We start from the raw sequence: 14,962 nt of genomic DNA on the forward strand, positions 1-14,962 counted from the left end.
TCTGGTTTCCACTGCCATGCATCAAAAATAATAAAATACTTAGTAATAAATTTAACCAAAAATCTATTTACAAATCTAAAAGACATTGATGAAAAAAACTCAAAAAGATAAAAATAAATAGAATGATATTCTACATTCATGAATCAGAGGAGTTAATATTACTAAAATGTCCCTACTACACAAAGCCATTCATTGCACCCTCTATCAAAATTTCAATGACACTTATAACAGAAATTAAAAAAAAAATCCTGAAATTCATATGGCACCACACAAGACCATAAATAGGCAGAGAAATCTTGAGTTAGAAGAGAGCTGGAGGCCTCACTCTTGTTGATTTCAAACTATATTACAAAACTATAATGCTCAAAACAGTATGGCATTGGCATGATCAAGGAAACAGACTTGAGAGGCCACCAAGGACACTAGAATATTCAATGGCGAATGGATAGTCTCTTCAATAAACACTATTGGGAAAACTAGATAGCCATATGCAAAAGAATGAAATTGGACCTCTATCTTACACCACTCACAAATGTTAACTCACAATGGTTTAAGGACTTAATTGTAAGACTTGAAACTGTAAAATTGAAGAAATCTCCTAGACCTTGGTTATGGCAATGATTTATTGGGTATGACACCAAAAGTATAGGCAACAAATGCAAAAATTAACCAGTGGAATCATATTAAACCAAAAAGCTTCTGCATAGCAAAAGAAATAATCAGCAAAATGAAAAGACAACCTCTGCAATGGGAGGAAGTATTTCCAAATCATATATCTGATAAGGCACTAATATTCAAAATATATAAAGAACTCATACAACTCAATAGTAAAAAATCCAAGCAATCCAATTAAAAAATAAGCAAAACACCTGAATGGACATGTTTTTCACAGAAGACATACAAGTAGGCAACAGGTATAAGAGTAGGTGCTCAAAGTCACTAATCATCAGAGAAATCCAAATCAAAACCAAAATGATATGTCACTTCACATCTGTGTGATTGACTACCATCAAAAAAACAATAGATAACTAATGCTGGTGAGGATATAGAGAAAAGGGAACTCTGGTACATTGTTATAGGAATATAAATTGGTACAGCCACTATAGAAAACAGTATGGAAGTTCCTCAAAAAAATTAAAAAGAAACTGCCATATGATCTAGCAATTTGACTTCTGGGTATATATCTGAAGGAAATGAAATTACTATCTTGAAGTGATATCTGCATTCCCATGTTCATTGGAGCATTATTCACAATAAGCAGGACATGGAAATAACTCACATGTTCACTAATGGATGAAGGGATAAAGAAGATGTGGTATATATATACACACACACACAATGGAATATTATTTAGCCATAAAAAGAAGGAAATCCTGCCATTTGTGACAACATGGATGAACCTTGAGGGCATTATGCTAAGTGAAATAAGTCAGGTAGAGAAAGATATGGCATCCAGTCCCATCACTTCATGGCAAATATATGGGGAAAAAGTGGAAACAGTGGCAGATTTTATTTTCTTGGGCTCCAAAATCACTGTGGATGGTGACTGCAGCCATGAAATTAAAAGATGATTGCTCCTTGGAAGAAAAGCTATGACAAACTTAGACAGTATTAAAAAGCAGAGACATCACTTTGCCAACAAAGGTCTGTATAGTTAAAGCTATGGTTTTTCCAGTAGTCATGTACAGATATGAGAGTTGGACCATAAAGAAGGCTGAGTGCTGAAGAACTGATGCTTTTGAATTGTGGTGCTGGAGAAGATTCTTAAGAGTCCCTTGAGCAAAGAGATCAAACCAGTCAATCCTAAAGGAAATCAACCCTGACTATTCATTGGAAGGACTGATGCTGAAGCTGAAGCTCCAATAACTTTGGCCACCTGATGGGAAGAGCTAACTCATTGGAAAAGACTCTGATGCTGGGAAAGACTGAAGGCGAGAGGAGAAGGGAATGACAGAGGATGAGATGGTTGGATGGCATCACTGATTCAATGGACATGAGTTTGAGCAAACTCCAGGAGATAGTGTAGGACTGGTGTGCTGCAGCCCACAGGGTCACAAAGAGTAAGACACAACTTAGTAACTGAACAACAATGAACAACAATAGAGAAAGACAAATACTATGTGATCTCTCACTCTCTCACACACACATATACACACACAGAGAACTTACACAGTGTTATTTGTCAATTATATCTCAATAAAGCTGAGGGAAAAAGAATTAAAGAGCTTTCCTTCTATTTTATGGCCTGGAGTAATTCCAATTATATTAATATTACTTTTTTTTTTAATTGAATTGAAACAAATGAACCACTCTGTTATGATGACTTTTTCAGTGGTAGATATTTATTCACTTTTTCCATCTCCTTTTTGATAATTGACCTATTCAACACTTCTTGTTGGGTTAATTTTGGCTTCTGAAGAATCATGCTTTTTTCCTAAATTTTCAAATTTGCTGCTATAGAGTTTAATGTAGTGTCATTTATAATTATTTAAATCTTTTATGTATACTTTTCCAATTCCAGTGTTGTCAATATTTATTCTCCCTTTTTCCTTAATGAAGCTTGCAAGAAGGTTACCTGTTTTGCATGTCTTTTCAAAGAACAAGTTTTGGTTATCTCATTAATTCCACATTTTTTTGCTGCTAAAAAGACTTTTCCTAGTTTTTGTTTATTTGTTTAATTTCTGGTTCTTCCCCACATATCTTGAGATGAATACTAAATTCCTTTATGTTTGCATCTTTGTTTGTTAATACTGAGATTGAAGAAGATAATTATTTTTCTGAATAAGGTATTTACTGTGCCAAGTAGATTTTAGAATAAAGTGTTCTTTTAAATTGCTTTCTAGATAGTTTGTAATTTCACTTTTTATCCAGTGGTGTTCTAGGAGTGTGTTTCTTAATTTCCAAAACAGTTATTCTTTGCATCTTTTACATTATGTAAATTTTATAGCTGTTATGCTCAGAAAAATCTTTCAAAAATATTACTGCCTTTCCTCTTCTTCTAGAAGACTATTCGTCAAGATCTACAACTCTCATATTTTCCTTCATGATTCTGTCTCTTGGTATTTTCGACTTCGTGCTCTGTGATTCTTCTTTCACTTTCTCTTCCAGGTGACAATTGGGTCTCAGCAGTGATCATCCTCTCCTTCAATTCATCCCTGAACTGTAGTTGGGGAATTGCATTTTGTAGTTCCAGAAAATCTCTTTTTGGTTACACTTGAATCTCTGTACGAGTTCTTTTGTTGTTATAGCTGTTGTGGTTGTTCAAGTTGGCATCTGTCTATCCCCCAATCAGTTTACTTCTTTAGACATGCATTGCTTCATCAACCTGCCACTGGGTGCTGGATAAACGGACATGGTTATAAAGGATTTAGTTGTTCACCCATAGCAGTCAGCTCATGGTGGAAGGGGTCTCTGAGAGTCCCACAGAACCTAGGAGGTCCTTAAGTGGTGAGAAACTAAGTACCTGAAGAAAGCTGCTCTCTTCCCAGGTCTCCTTGCAGAGTCCCCCTCTGCTTCTTACTTCATTCCTTTTTGGTCTCTAGGAGGCCTAGGTGTGAAAGTGAAAGTCGCTCAGTCATGTCTGACTCTTTGCAACCCATGGACTATACAGTCCATGGAATTCTCCAGGCCAGAATACTGGAGTGGGTAGCTGTTCCCTTCTCCAGGGGATCTTCCCAACCCAGGGATCGAACCCAGGTCTCCCGCATTGCAGGCGGATTCTTTACCAGCTGAGCCACCAGGGAAGCCCAAGAATACTGGAGTGGGTAGCCTATCCCTTCTCCAGTGGATCTTCCTGACCCAGGAATCAAACCGGGGTCTCCTGCATTGCAGTGGATTCTTTACCAGCTGAGCTACTAGGGAAGTCCTAGGAGGCCTAGGAGACCAGGAATATAGGTCTGATACTGTTTCCTTGTCTCCTTGCACTGAGCTTTCCTGGGGCTGCATCCAGCTTTGCTCAGCCATCAGAGGAGTTTGCTGAGATTCCCACAATGCCTAGGGCTTCACTCATATTTGGTAGCTTTTTGGTTAAGGAGAACCAAGCAGCCTGGAGTTAAGGATGGAAACACTATATTCTCAGGATCTTCTGTGGTTTCTAAAGAAAAAGAAGAAAGACTTTTGTATGATTGGACCTTAGTTAGACTGAGTCCCAGAGAGTTGCTCTTTAATAACACAGGGCTGGTGATGAGGCTCGGAGTGGAACCTATATCAGTTTGGGGGCAATTGTGAAAATAGAACTGAAATGTCACAGCAAGAAGGGATCTATCTATCTATTTATAAAAAGTGGGAGTAGCTAGGAGAGTGAAGGTCCAGAAGCTTCATGCCAGAGGATCAAATGTCTCTAATAACTGCAGCTCGCCTGCAATACAGGAGACCCTGGTTGGATTCCTGGGTCAGGAAGATCCGCTGGCTCCCCACTCCAGTTTTCTTGGGCTTCTCTGGTGGCTCAGCTGGTAAAGAATCTGCCTGCAATGCGGGAGACCTGGGTTTGATCCCTGGGTTGGGAAGATCCCCTGGAGAGGGGAAAGGCTACCCACTCCAGTATTCTGGCCTGGAGAATTCCATGGACTGTATAGTCCATGGGGTTGCAAAGAGTCAGACATGACTGAGTGACTTTCACTTTCACGAAGCATTGGAGGGGGTGAGGAAGCCAGAACTCACTGGAATTCTGAGAAGTTACCAGATCTCACTGCAAAAGGTAACCCGGAAGTGGAAGCTCAGAGAGATGTGTGAAGTCACACTGAATGTCACAGTGACCCGAGAACAGTGACTTTTGCTTCATTCCCACCTTCTAAGTCTGTTTCTCTCAGTGGCAAACTCTAACCTGGAACCACACAGTGAAGGGGCTTCTGGGTAACCTAGATCCTGGCCTTGGTCAGGAGTGACAGTGGTCACTGAGCTGACAACAGACAATTGAGCTCAGTATTCCAGCAGGAAGAGCAAAGAGGAGCAGGGTAGGACTGTGGCTGTGGAGAACTGGCCTCTCCAGAGACAACTCTGCCTTTGGCCCTGGTGCCATAGCCCTCTTGACTGCATGCTTTGATCTGTCTCTCAGAGATGTCCTCTCAACTAACACCAAAGCCACAGCATCATGCACTTACTGGTCGTGAATTCTTCCAGAATCCTGTGGCCCATGCTAACCAGGGCAAGCCTGGTATGTGAGCCTTTCAACTATGTCAGCATCTGTCAGTGCAAAGTGCCTAGGCCTTTGCAACAGAAAGAACTGTGTTCAAATCCCTCTACTGCTGTCTACTACCTGGGCAGGTAAATTACTCTTTCTCAGCCCTTTCCATTATTTCTAAATGAAGGGTGACAATCTCTAACTTTTAAGGCAGTTACAAGTATGAAATGACAACTTATGTAAAGCACCATCTATTAATTACCGCTCCTCTTTTTGGTCATTAGTCTTGCTGCCTTGACAATGCTTCTAGTGCTTGCCTACAGAGAAGACAAATGATGCTGTTACTTCTTTCCTTTCGTAGTAAGTAGGGACCACAAAGGGGCTCCTCTTTTGCTGGCTGAGTGGCAGGGAGGCAGATCTCCTGTCATTGATCTGAGAGGCTCTCTCCAGAAGCAGACACAGTAAATCTTGCCTTTTCAGTCTGGGTAAGGTACACAGAAGGTAGGCTTTATGTGATAGAATGGAATGAATATGGAGAAGAAAGTAATAGGGAGCAGTCAGGCTAGACCCTGGGAGTAGGAAACGAGGGTGAGAATGTGGGAAGGAAAATAGCACCGGAGGCTGCATTGGCAGAAGTGGAATGGAGGAGAATAAAGTATTTCAGGGGTAGGACTTTCCTGGTGGTCCAATGGTTAAGACAGCAAGTTTCCAGTGCAGGGAATGTGGGATTGATCCTTGGTCTGGTCAGGGAGCTAAGATCCCACATGCCACATGGTGTGGCCAATGATAAATAAATAAGCAATAAAAAACAAATAAAATCTCCTACATATAAAGATATGTATGTGCGTGCGACCCTATGGACCATAGCCTGCCAGGCTCTTCTGTCCCTGAGATCCTCCAGGCAAGAATACTGGAGTGGGTTGCCATGCCTCCTCCAAGGGATCTTCCTGACCCAGGGATAGAACCCACATCTTCTAAGTCTCCTGCCTTGGTGGGCTCTTTACCACTAGTGCCACCTGGAAAGCCCAAAGACATTGAATGTACACATTCATTTAAAAAAAAAAATTGCAGGACTGTGAAACTGAGTCCAGTGCGTCCCTTAGAGAATATAGCTGCAGACTGGCAGGTAGTTATACCCACAGGGTAATAGGTACCAGCACACCCCAGCTATGTGCCAGGTACAAGTCCATCCTGTGGCAGGTAAAAAATCACACCAACTGGGTACAGTTTCACGGAAGGAGAGTGCAGGTACAACTGTCTCATCATTAGAAACTCAGCTTGGTATTTCTGAACCATCTGCAAGTTATCCCTCTAGCCCTAAAACGTAACTGTTCTAGACAGTACCAGCAGGGTATCAGGACTCTGTGGGCAGGTATAAACCCAAGCCCCAAACTCTGGTGCTCCAAAGAGGGTTGTAAGAAACTTTCCAAGAGAATGGAAGCTGGAGGGAAAAGGCACTAGCCACACAGTGACGGTCACTTAAACCACCAGAAGAAGAGAAAGATTCTCAGGATCTCTCTTCACCAAAAGTCTGGGCAATCAGACAGCATTGGAGAGAAAAGGAGAGAGGAGTCACAGGCTGTGATCTCTGAAGGCAGATAGGGTTTGTGCCAGAAAATGCTCACTAGGGTTCAACAAGTGTTAAAGCAAGAGGGAGGAGGTGGGATCAGGCAAGGGAGAAGTTGATCTTGATGCAGGTGCCTCAAAGCCTCAGCCACCAGGTGGGGAGCTGTGGCGTGAGAGGCCATCTGCCAGAGAACCTGCGTTGAGCCCAGACAGCCAGGCCTCGCCACTCAGATGTGGGCCACCCCAGGAAGGACAGGACTTCTGGTGAGGGTCAGGGCTGTGCAGCAGAGGCAGACCCTGAAGGAAGTGACCTCTGAGGCTCCCCCCGACCCACTTCCTCACAGCTGGCTAGGAAGCCCTTCCTGGAAGGGGAATCCGTCCCGTGGACACACTTCCCTGTCAACCACGTGGGCAGTCAGGTATTGACAGGAAATGCATGAAAGCCCAATCTGCCCTGAGATTTTTTTTTTCCATTTATTTTTATTAGTTGGAGGCTAATTACTTTACATCATTACAGTAGTTTTTGTTATACATTGAAATGAATTAGCCATGGATTTACATGTATTCCCCATCCCAGTCCCCCCTCCCACCTCCCTCTCCACCCGATCCCTCTGGGTCTTCCCAGTGCATGCTTATATTTATTTAAAAATCCTAACATTTGTTTTTATTTATTTATGTATTTGGCTGTACTAGGTCTTAGCTGCAGCACGAGGGATCTTTAGTTGTGGCATGTGAAGGCTTAGCTGGGGATGTGGGGTCTAGTTGCCTGAGTGGGGATCGAACCCAAACCATCTGAATTGGGAATGAGAAGTCTTAGCCACTGGACCACCAGGGAAGTCCCTTGGCTTTATTTTCGAATAAAGAGACATTTTAGAGCCACCAATGATTTTGTAACATTTATAAAATATGGAGTGTCACAGAGTAGAAAGAGTTGGGCCTTTGGAGATAGAAGGTCCTACTTGAGTCTCAATTCTGGGCGTACCTTTTTACTGCAATCTTGGGTCAGTTGTTTCACCTCTCCAAGCTTGTTTTCTCCTCTCAAAAATGGAGATAATCATAGTCACTAATTCAGAGGATTGCTGTGAGTATAAAATCTGGATAAATATTTAATACAGAGCTGGAAACCCAGTCAATTAAATCACTGGTGATACAATGATGAAGCTATTTACTGTGCCTTGGATGTGCCAGGTACCATGTAAACCATGGAGTGGCCATGGGGGCAGTTAGGAGAGTTTAACCCAGTCCCTGTCATCTAGGACTTTACAGTTTACTTGAGGATTCAAGATATGGGCAAATGGGAATAAGTAGTAGTTTTGTGCTAACAACTTACTACCATATCCAAGAATTTTGTAAAAAATATCTTTTCTGCCTGACATGTTTTCTGTTAATATTGCCATGTAACCAGTAGAATGGAGGCAAGAGCAAGATTTGACAGTCTCTGGAAGCTGACCTTGGTCAAAGTCCCTTGTATGTTATTTACTGGGAGAGATGATGGCTAGGTCCTCTGATTCAGATGGAGAAAATGTCAGGAGCATGCTGTGGGAAAAAGGCCACCTTTGATGACCCATTCCTCTTGACTTGGGAGATTCTGAAGGCTGTGGACTGATAGGGATTCAGCCTGGGGACCTGATGTTGCTCAGTGATGTTCCTCGTATGAGAGCAAGAGTGAAATCCGTGAACAACCTCTCCCTCATTGTTTCCTCCTTCACTGGAGAAGAAAGTGACAGAACATTTTAAGATGTTCATTCCTGACAGGCATTCCAACATCGCAGTACAATGTTCTAAATGTTCAAGTTCAATGGAGGCAGAAGATCATGCATACTTGGTATAGATTGGAAAGGTCTTAGTGTTAAACTGTTTTTGGATAAATCATTGACATCTCTCTGTCTTGTAACTTTTCCCTACTCTCATTTCTACTCACAGTTCTGTAGGTCAGAAATTTGGACCAGGTGCTGCAAAGATAGCTCTTTTCTGCTCCATGAATTCTGTAGCCTCGCAGCTGAATCGCTGAGTGCTGGCTGGATGACTTGACTGGGGTCATGTGTCTGGAGCCCCGTGCCCACCATCAGCTGGATTCCTCGGTTATTCTTCAAGGGGTCTCTCTGCATAGGCTGTTTGGGCTTCCTCGCCACACGGGTGTCAAAGCATCTGCCTTCTCATGTGGTGGTTGGCTTCCCCCAGAAAGAAAGTAGAGCTGCCAAGTCTCCTAAAGTTTGGCCAGGAACTGACACAGCATCACTTTGGCCACGTTCTGTTGGTAAAAACAAGTCACAGGTCCAGCCTGGATTTAACATTAGGAGACACTGTCGCTAATATTCCAGTTACTATTTCTGCACAGCTTAGTACCCTCAAATGTAGCAGCTAAAAAGATCCATTTAACTTTGCTCGTAAAATTATGGGTCAGGAGTCTGAGAAGGGTGCCACTGAATAGTTTGGCACTTAGGGATCTTTCACAAGGTTGTCGTCAGATGTCACCAGGAACTGCAGTTATTTGGTGGTTTGACTAGGCTGGACATCCAAGATGGCTTGGTTGCTAGATGGGCAGCCAACACTAGCTGTCGTCTGGGAGCTCAGCTAGCACTGTAAGCTGAAGAGCCTAGGTGTCACCTCTCCACTGTGGTAGTCTGAGGGTAAGCTGACATCATGCTGGGTGGCTGGCTTTTCTGAGTGCAAATGTCCTAAGAGGGCCAGGCAGGAGCTGGCCTAAAATGAATGCAGCATCGCTACCACCACTGAAGCAGTTATAAGCCCCCTAGAATCAAGGAGAGTACTCATGGTGCCCACTTCACAATGGCCGTGCCACAGTCACCATCTTTGGAGGCTATTTTGTGCTGTGCTGTGTTAAGGTGCTTCAGTCGTGTCTGATTCTTTGCGACCCTACGGACTGTAGCCCACCAGACTCCTCTGTCCATGGGATTCTCCAGGCAAGAATACTGGAGTGAATTGCCATGCCCTCCTCCAGGGGATCTTCCCAACCCAGGATTGAACCTGTGTCTCATGTCTCCTGCATTGGCAGGAAGATTCTTTACCACTAGCACCACCTGGGAAACCCTTGGAGGTTATTTACCCAGCTCTTTCTTTTTTTAAAAAAAATAATTTATTGGAGGCTTCCCTGGTAGTTCAGTGGTAAAGAATCCACCTGCCAATGCAGGAGATGCAGGTTTGATCCCTGGGTCGTGGGAAGATCCCCTGGAGGAGGAAATGGCAATCCACTCCAGTATTCTTGCCAGGGAGAATCCCATGGACAGAGGAACCTTGTGGGCTACAGTCCATGTGGTTGCAAAGAGTCAAATACGACTGAAGTGACTTAGCACCTAGCATAGTTGATTTACAATGTTGTGTTAGTTTCAGGCATGCAGCAAAGTGAATCAGTTATACATATACCTATATCCACTCTTTTTAAAGATTCTTTTCCCATATAGGCCATTACAGAGTACTGAGTAGAGTTCCCTGTGCTATACAATAGATTCTTACTATATTTTACCCAACTCTTATGTTACAGAAGTCCACCAACTTACCTATGATCCTGCTAGAAAGCAACCTTAAGTTATGACATGGACAAACACTGTAGGGTTTGCATCAGAAATGAATCCTTTCAGAGCTCTATCATTTGTTTCTCAAACAAAATTCCTGAGATGTGAACTTAAAAATTAAAGGGAATTCCACCTCTCAGATCTTGGCCCAGTGGGCCTTTCTTTATCTCAAGTATTCTGGCTGGAAGTATAGCTTTTGCCAGGCTGCCTCCTTCTGAACCGGCTTTCTGCTGTGAAGTGTTTTCACAAATGAAAAACACATTTGGTCCAGTGAGAAGCAGTCTAGTCACTGAAGCATCTAATTTGGTGGTTTCTGATGACAATGGCTCTATACTCAGCTAGTCCAAAACTGTCAGGAAAAAGCCCTAAGTGTGTCTGTCCCCCATGGCCCCACTCACCCTAAGCTTACCCTTCCGCACAGACAATGGAACTGTGTGGCATCTTGCCCAGAAGCATTGCTCAGAGCTGCTGGAGGACGAGCAAACCTGGAATCCAGAGGCTGGTGTCTTGAGGCATTTGGGAACTGGCGTGAAACAGACGCCAGGGAGGTGATAGGGCCAAAAGGATGAGACGCTCAGTCACTTTTCCACTTTCCTATCAGAGACTCATGCTCAGTCCCACCCTCCAGAAGACAACCTGGCCCTCTTTAGGGGTGTGGCCATGTAGGCTTTTGTTTTGGAATATTACTTTATTTCAAGGGCTGAAGTACTTGACTCTACAGGGTAACCCCTGTGACCCATGTTGTATTAAATGTATAGAGTTCTCTCTCATAGGAGGGGCAGAGGACAGAAGGGACCATTTTACTGTGGTGACAAGTCAGGATAAATGAAGGGATCAGATAGCGCCAACTGCTAGAGTGAAAGTGAAAGAAATTTCACCCCAGGAGGACAGGGCAGGAGGATCTGGGAGGGGCAGAGAAGTGCTACAAACTAAGCCCAGGTTTCATTGAGATGCTTCAACACTGTGTCTGTTTGATGGTGGGGAAAATACCAGCCTCTGAATGCCATCACCAACTCAATGCCATCACCCTCTGATGGCATCACCAACCCAATGGACATGAATTTGAGCAAACTCTGGGAGATGGTGAAGGACAGGAAAGCCTGGTGCTGCAGTCCATGGGGTCGCAAAGAGTTGGACACGACTGAGTGACCGAACAACTGAATGCCCTCATGTGGATGTCAGATTTTCCTGCAGCAGATCATCCCAAATTACCAAGGAGCTTGGGGGCTGGACACAGCAGCATGGATTTTTCTGAGCCACTACCATTTTGTTCATATTAAACATCCCACAGGGCTTGGAAAAAGGGAAAGCCTCCATGCCTTTCACAGAAGAGGCTGCCGTGACCTCCCTAGCAGAATCTTCAGAAGCTTTGTTTAGAGGAGATAACTTGTCCTGGTCCTTAAATATTCATGATCCTTGGTCTCTGGCATGAATATCTTTATGATGTCATTGATTTGCCCCCAAATGAACACACATCACTGCATTGTTCTTGCATGAAATGTCTAGTTTCTTTATCTTCTGTTTATTTCTTTTACGGAGTGGTTTGGGGTGAAGAAATACACTTTTTTTGGTCTGTTTGCATGGACAGGCAGACTCCACTCATGCTCCCAAGCAGATGCCTCTTCAACTCACCACAATCATGTAAACTTACCTAGGTTTATTACTACTACTAAGTCGCTTCAGTCGTGTCCGACTCTGTGTGACCCCATAGACGGCAGCCCACCAGGCTCCTCTGTCCCTGGGACTCTCCAGGCAAGAACACTGGAGTGGGTTGCCATTTCCTTCTCCAATGCATGCATGCATGCTAAGTCGCTTCAGTTGTGTCTGACTCTGTGTGACCCTATGGACAGCAGCCCACCAGGCTCTTCTGTCCATGGGATTCTCTAGGCAAGAATACTGGAGTGGGTTGCCATTTCCTTCTCCACACCTAGGTTTAGTCATATGTTAACTATTATTGTCCTTCAAGGAATGGGATGATATCTGGCTTCCAGCTAGAAGTTACCTGTGCCAGAAGGTGCCATTGGTAATAGGGCTGGTGGGATGGGAGAGTCTTCTCTGTGCAGAGAACTTTCTGGAAATTTTAGTGTGTCAGGAAAGCTTAAATACTCAGGATGCACACCATGCTTAATAACCCCCAGGACAGAGACTGACCCTTTTCCCCAAAGGGGGTCTTGTTGCTTACTGGAGTTATGTAGACAAAGCAAATATTACATGTACACAAGAAAGGAGTGTATATGTGTGTATGTGTGTGTGTGTGTGTGTGTCTGTGTGTGTTGAACATGCTGAGTTAAGGGAGTGTGAAAAGACTGAGGGGTTTCATGCTTGGCAGATTTCAGTGAAAATCTGCTTTCCCCCACCTTTTAAGATGCTGATAAGAGTGTTGAGAGACCATGTTGTCTAATAGAAGAGCACAGAAAAGACAGACCCACCTGGTTTCCTATTTGCTCTCCTAGTTTTTTATCCAGGCTCTACCACTAGGAGGTGTGACCTCTGGGCAAGTTACTTAACCTCTCTGAGCCTCAGTTTCCTCATTTGTAAAATGGAAATAACACTTCCTAGGCTTTTTGTGAAGATGAAATAAGATAATGATGTAAAGCATTTAGCACGCTGCCTGGCACAGGGTAGGTACTAAATCCATAGTAACTGACTCTTATTGGGTGTAAACTGAGGATGCAACCCCTCTCTCCTTCATCTTTCTTCTAAATTCACCTAGGTTTCCATCCCTTTTGAATTCCGGTCAGTTGAAGAGAAATTCCTTCTTTCCCAGAGTACCGATATTAATGATCTAAACTTGGGTTGGATAATCACATTGTGTCATCAACTTCCAGATTATTAGATATTATTTACAAGAAAAATAGGCCTGGAGTTCCTTCCAGACCAAGGACAGAGGCTGCAAATTGAATTTAGAGGCTTGCCGACCTTTAGACCCGGGGCTGGAGGCAGGGGCAACCCACTCTCCTGGTCTTGAAAGACACAGCAGGCTCTCGTAATTGAGTTACCGCCTGGGATTCAGTAAGACTAATCCATCTATATAATTTCTTCGCCTGGTTTAATGCCATTAACGAAACCGAATTAAGGAGCGGGTGGAGTTGGGTGGGACGAGGGGAAACGGATTTTCTGTGTGGTAGTCGCTGTCGCGTCTCTGCCGCCAGGCTGGAGCCTATGGTCTGATTAATGGACCGCTCTGAGGACCAAGTCCTGCCAGCGGCCACCCCAGTCCCACGCCCTTCCGGGTATCCACGTGCCGAGAACGGGGCCATCGCGCGCAAAAGGCTTCCCAGGATGTCCCAGGGCTACCCTGTACCCCTTCCCTATCCCTGGCTCTCTCGTCTTCCCCATCGCCCCTCTCTTGTACAATTTCTGAGCTGTTTCCCTTTAGTTCAGATCTTCATGGACCGTCCCTCTTTGGTCACTAGCGTGCTCCAGGCGACAGGCCGATCCGCTAATCCCTCTCCAGCACCCGGCCCCAGTCCCACCTCGCTCGGTTTGTCTGGGGTTGGCCATTGCGCGTGGTGGGCACTCTGCGCCTAGGTTGCCAACGAGAGCGACCAGCCCTAGGAGGAGGGGCCTGTGTGCGGGGAGTGGGGGTGGGAGGCGGCCGCGGCCGCTGTCAGTTTCACTCTGTCCTACTGACACCCAGATCCCAGCGCGCCCTCCTCACGGAGAGTCCGGCTGGTTCAACTTGGGCAACTGGCCGGAGGCGAGGAGTCGCCGACTCCCGGACTGCGATTTCATCGCTGGGTGCAGGCACTTGCCAACAGCGGAGTCCCCAAAGTGTAGGTGGTGAGCAGCGCGGGCCCCAGCAGCGCTGCGGGGAAGGCGGGCGCCCGGATTAGAGGGTGGAGAGTAACGGGGTCCGGGGTAGGGGGAGACTGGGGCCCCGGGCTTCGATCTCGGCGGCCGACAGTACGAGTCCGCCCTGGCGGCGCCCGCGGGTCCTGCCCGCCCCGAAGGGGCCAGGGGCCGCCCGGCCGACACGCTCGCCGGCCTGGCGGGGCTTTGGCCACCCCGCGGCTGACGTCGGCGCGCCCCTGCCGAGCTCTCCTTTTACTACAGCCCGCCGGCGGCTTCGTGCCGGCCCCGCCCTCGCCGGCCCCCGCCCCGCGCGAGCCCGTACCTTGTGGTCTATATAGAAGGCGCCGCCGCGCCGATTCGCGGCTCTCCGGGACCCGAGAGTTCTTTGGAAGCAGAGCGCGAGCGAGGGAGCGGGCGAGCTCCAAAGGGGGTGTGGGTGTAGGGAGAGAGAGAGCAGGTAAGGGCCGTCGCGTCCCGCTCCTCTGCCCGCCAGCAACTCGGGACCCCCTTTTGGCAAAATCATAGGAACCTGGAACGTTGGTTCAACAAAAAGACAGGCGACGACCCTCCCTTCTCGATTGTCCGCGGGCGAGGAGCTGCGCGGCTCTGCGGTGTAACAGGCTCACACGTTGCTCATCACATGTTCAAACATTTCCCTTTCGGGGAGCCTCGTTATTTTTAAGTGAATATTTTCGTCTTTGTTTTGATGTGTGTGTTTTGTTTTTTTTTAAACCTTCCTCGGGGTTTTATTTTGATGGAGTTGGCGGCCCGCAGCGTAAGGGGAGAGGCGGGGGAAGCGGCCCGCCGGCGCGCGGGTAGCCCACCCCCAGGCAACTCCCCGGGAGGCCCGCGCTGGCCCGGCGAGCGGCCGGCGCGGAGCCCAGGGAGGCCCGCGGCGGCCGAGCCGGGGAGTCCCGGCCGCACGTCTCGACGGCTCCGGGGGTGGCGA

General features: G+C 46.0%; 1 protein-coding gene across 1 annotated transcript in view; it reads left to right on the top strand.

Annotated features, from left to right (window-relative positions):
* The first annotated feature begins 14,389 nt into the window (after window positions 1-14,389).
* The window catches only part of FGF13 (fibroblast growth factor 13), a 520,657-nt gene continuing 520,084 nt past the window's right edge, over window positions 14,390-14,962 (top strand). The window contains exon 1 of the mRNA XM_070463291.1: window positions 14,390-14,470. The gene's annotated coding sequence lies outside the window, so the exon portion shown is untranslated. The remainder of the gene's footprint in view (window positions 14,471-14,962) is intronic.

The sequence above is a fragment of the Odocoileus virginianus genome, unplaced genomic scaffold (assembly GCF_023699985.2).
Source record: "Odocoileus virginianus isolate 20LAN1187 ecotype Illinois unplaced genomic scaffold, Ovbor_1.2 Unplaced_Contig_1, whole genome shotgun sequence".
Lineage (NCBI taxonomy): Eukaryota > Metazoa > Chordata > Mammalia > Artiodactyla > Cervidae > Odocoileus > Odocoileus virginianus.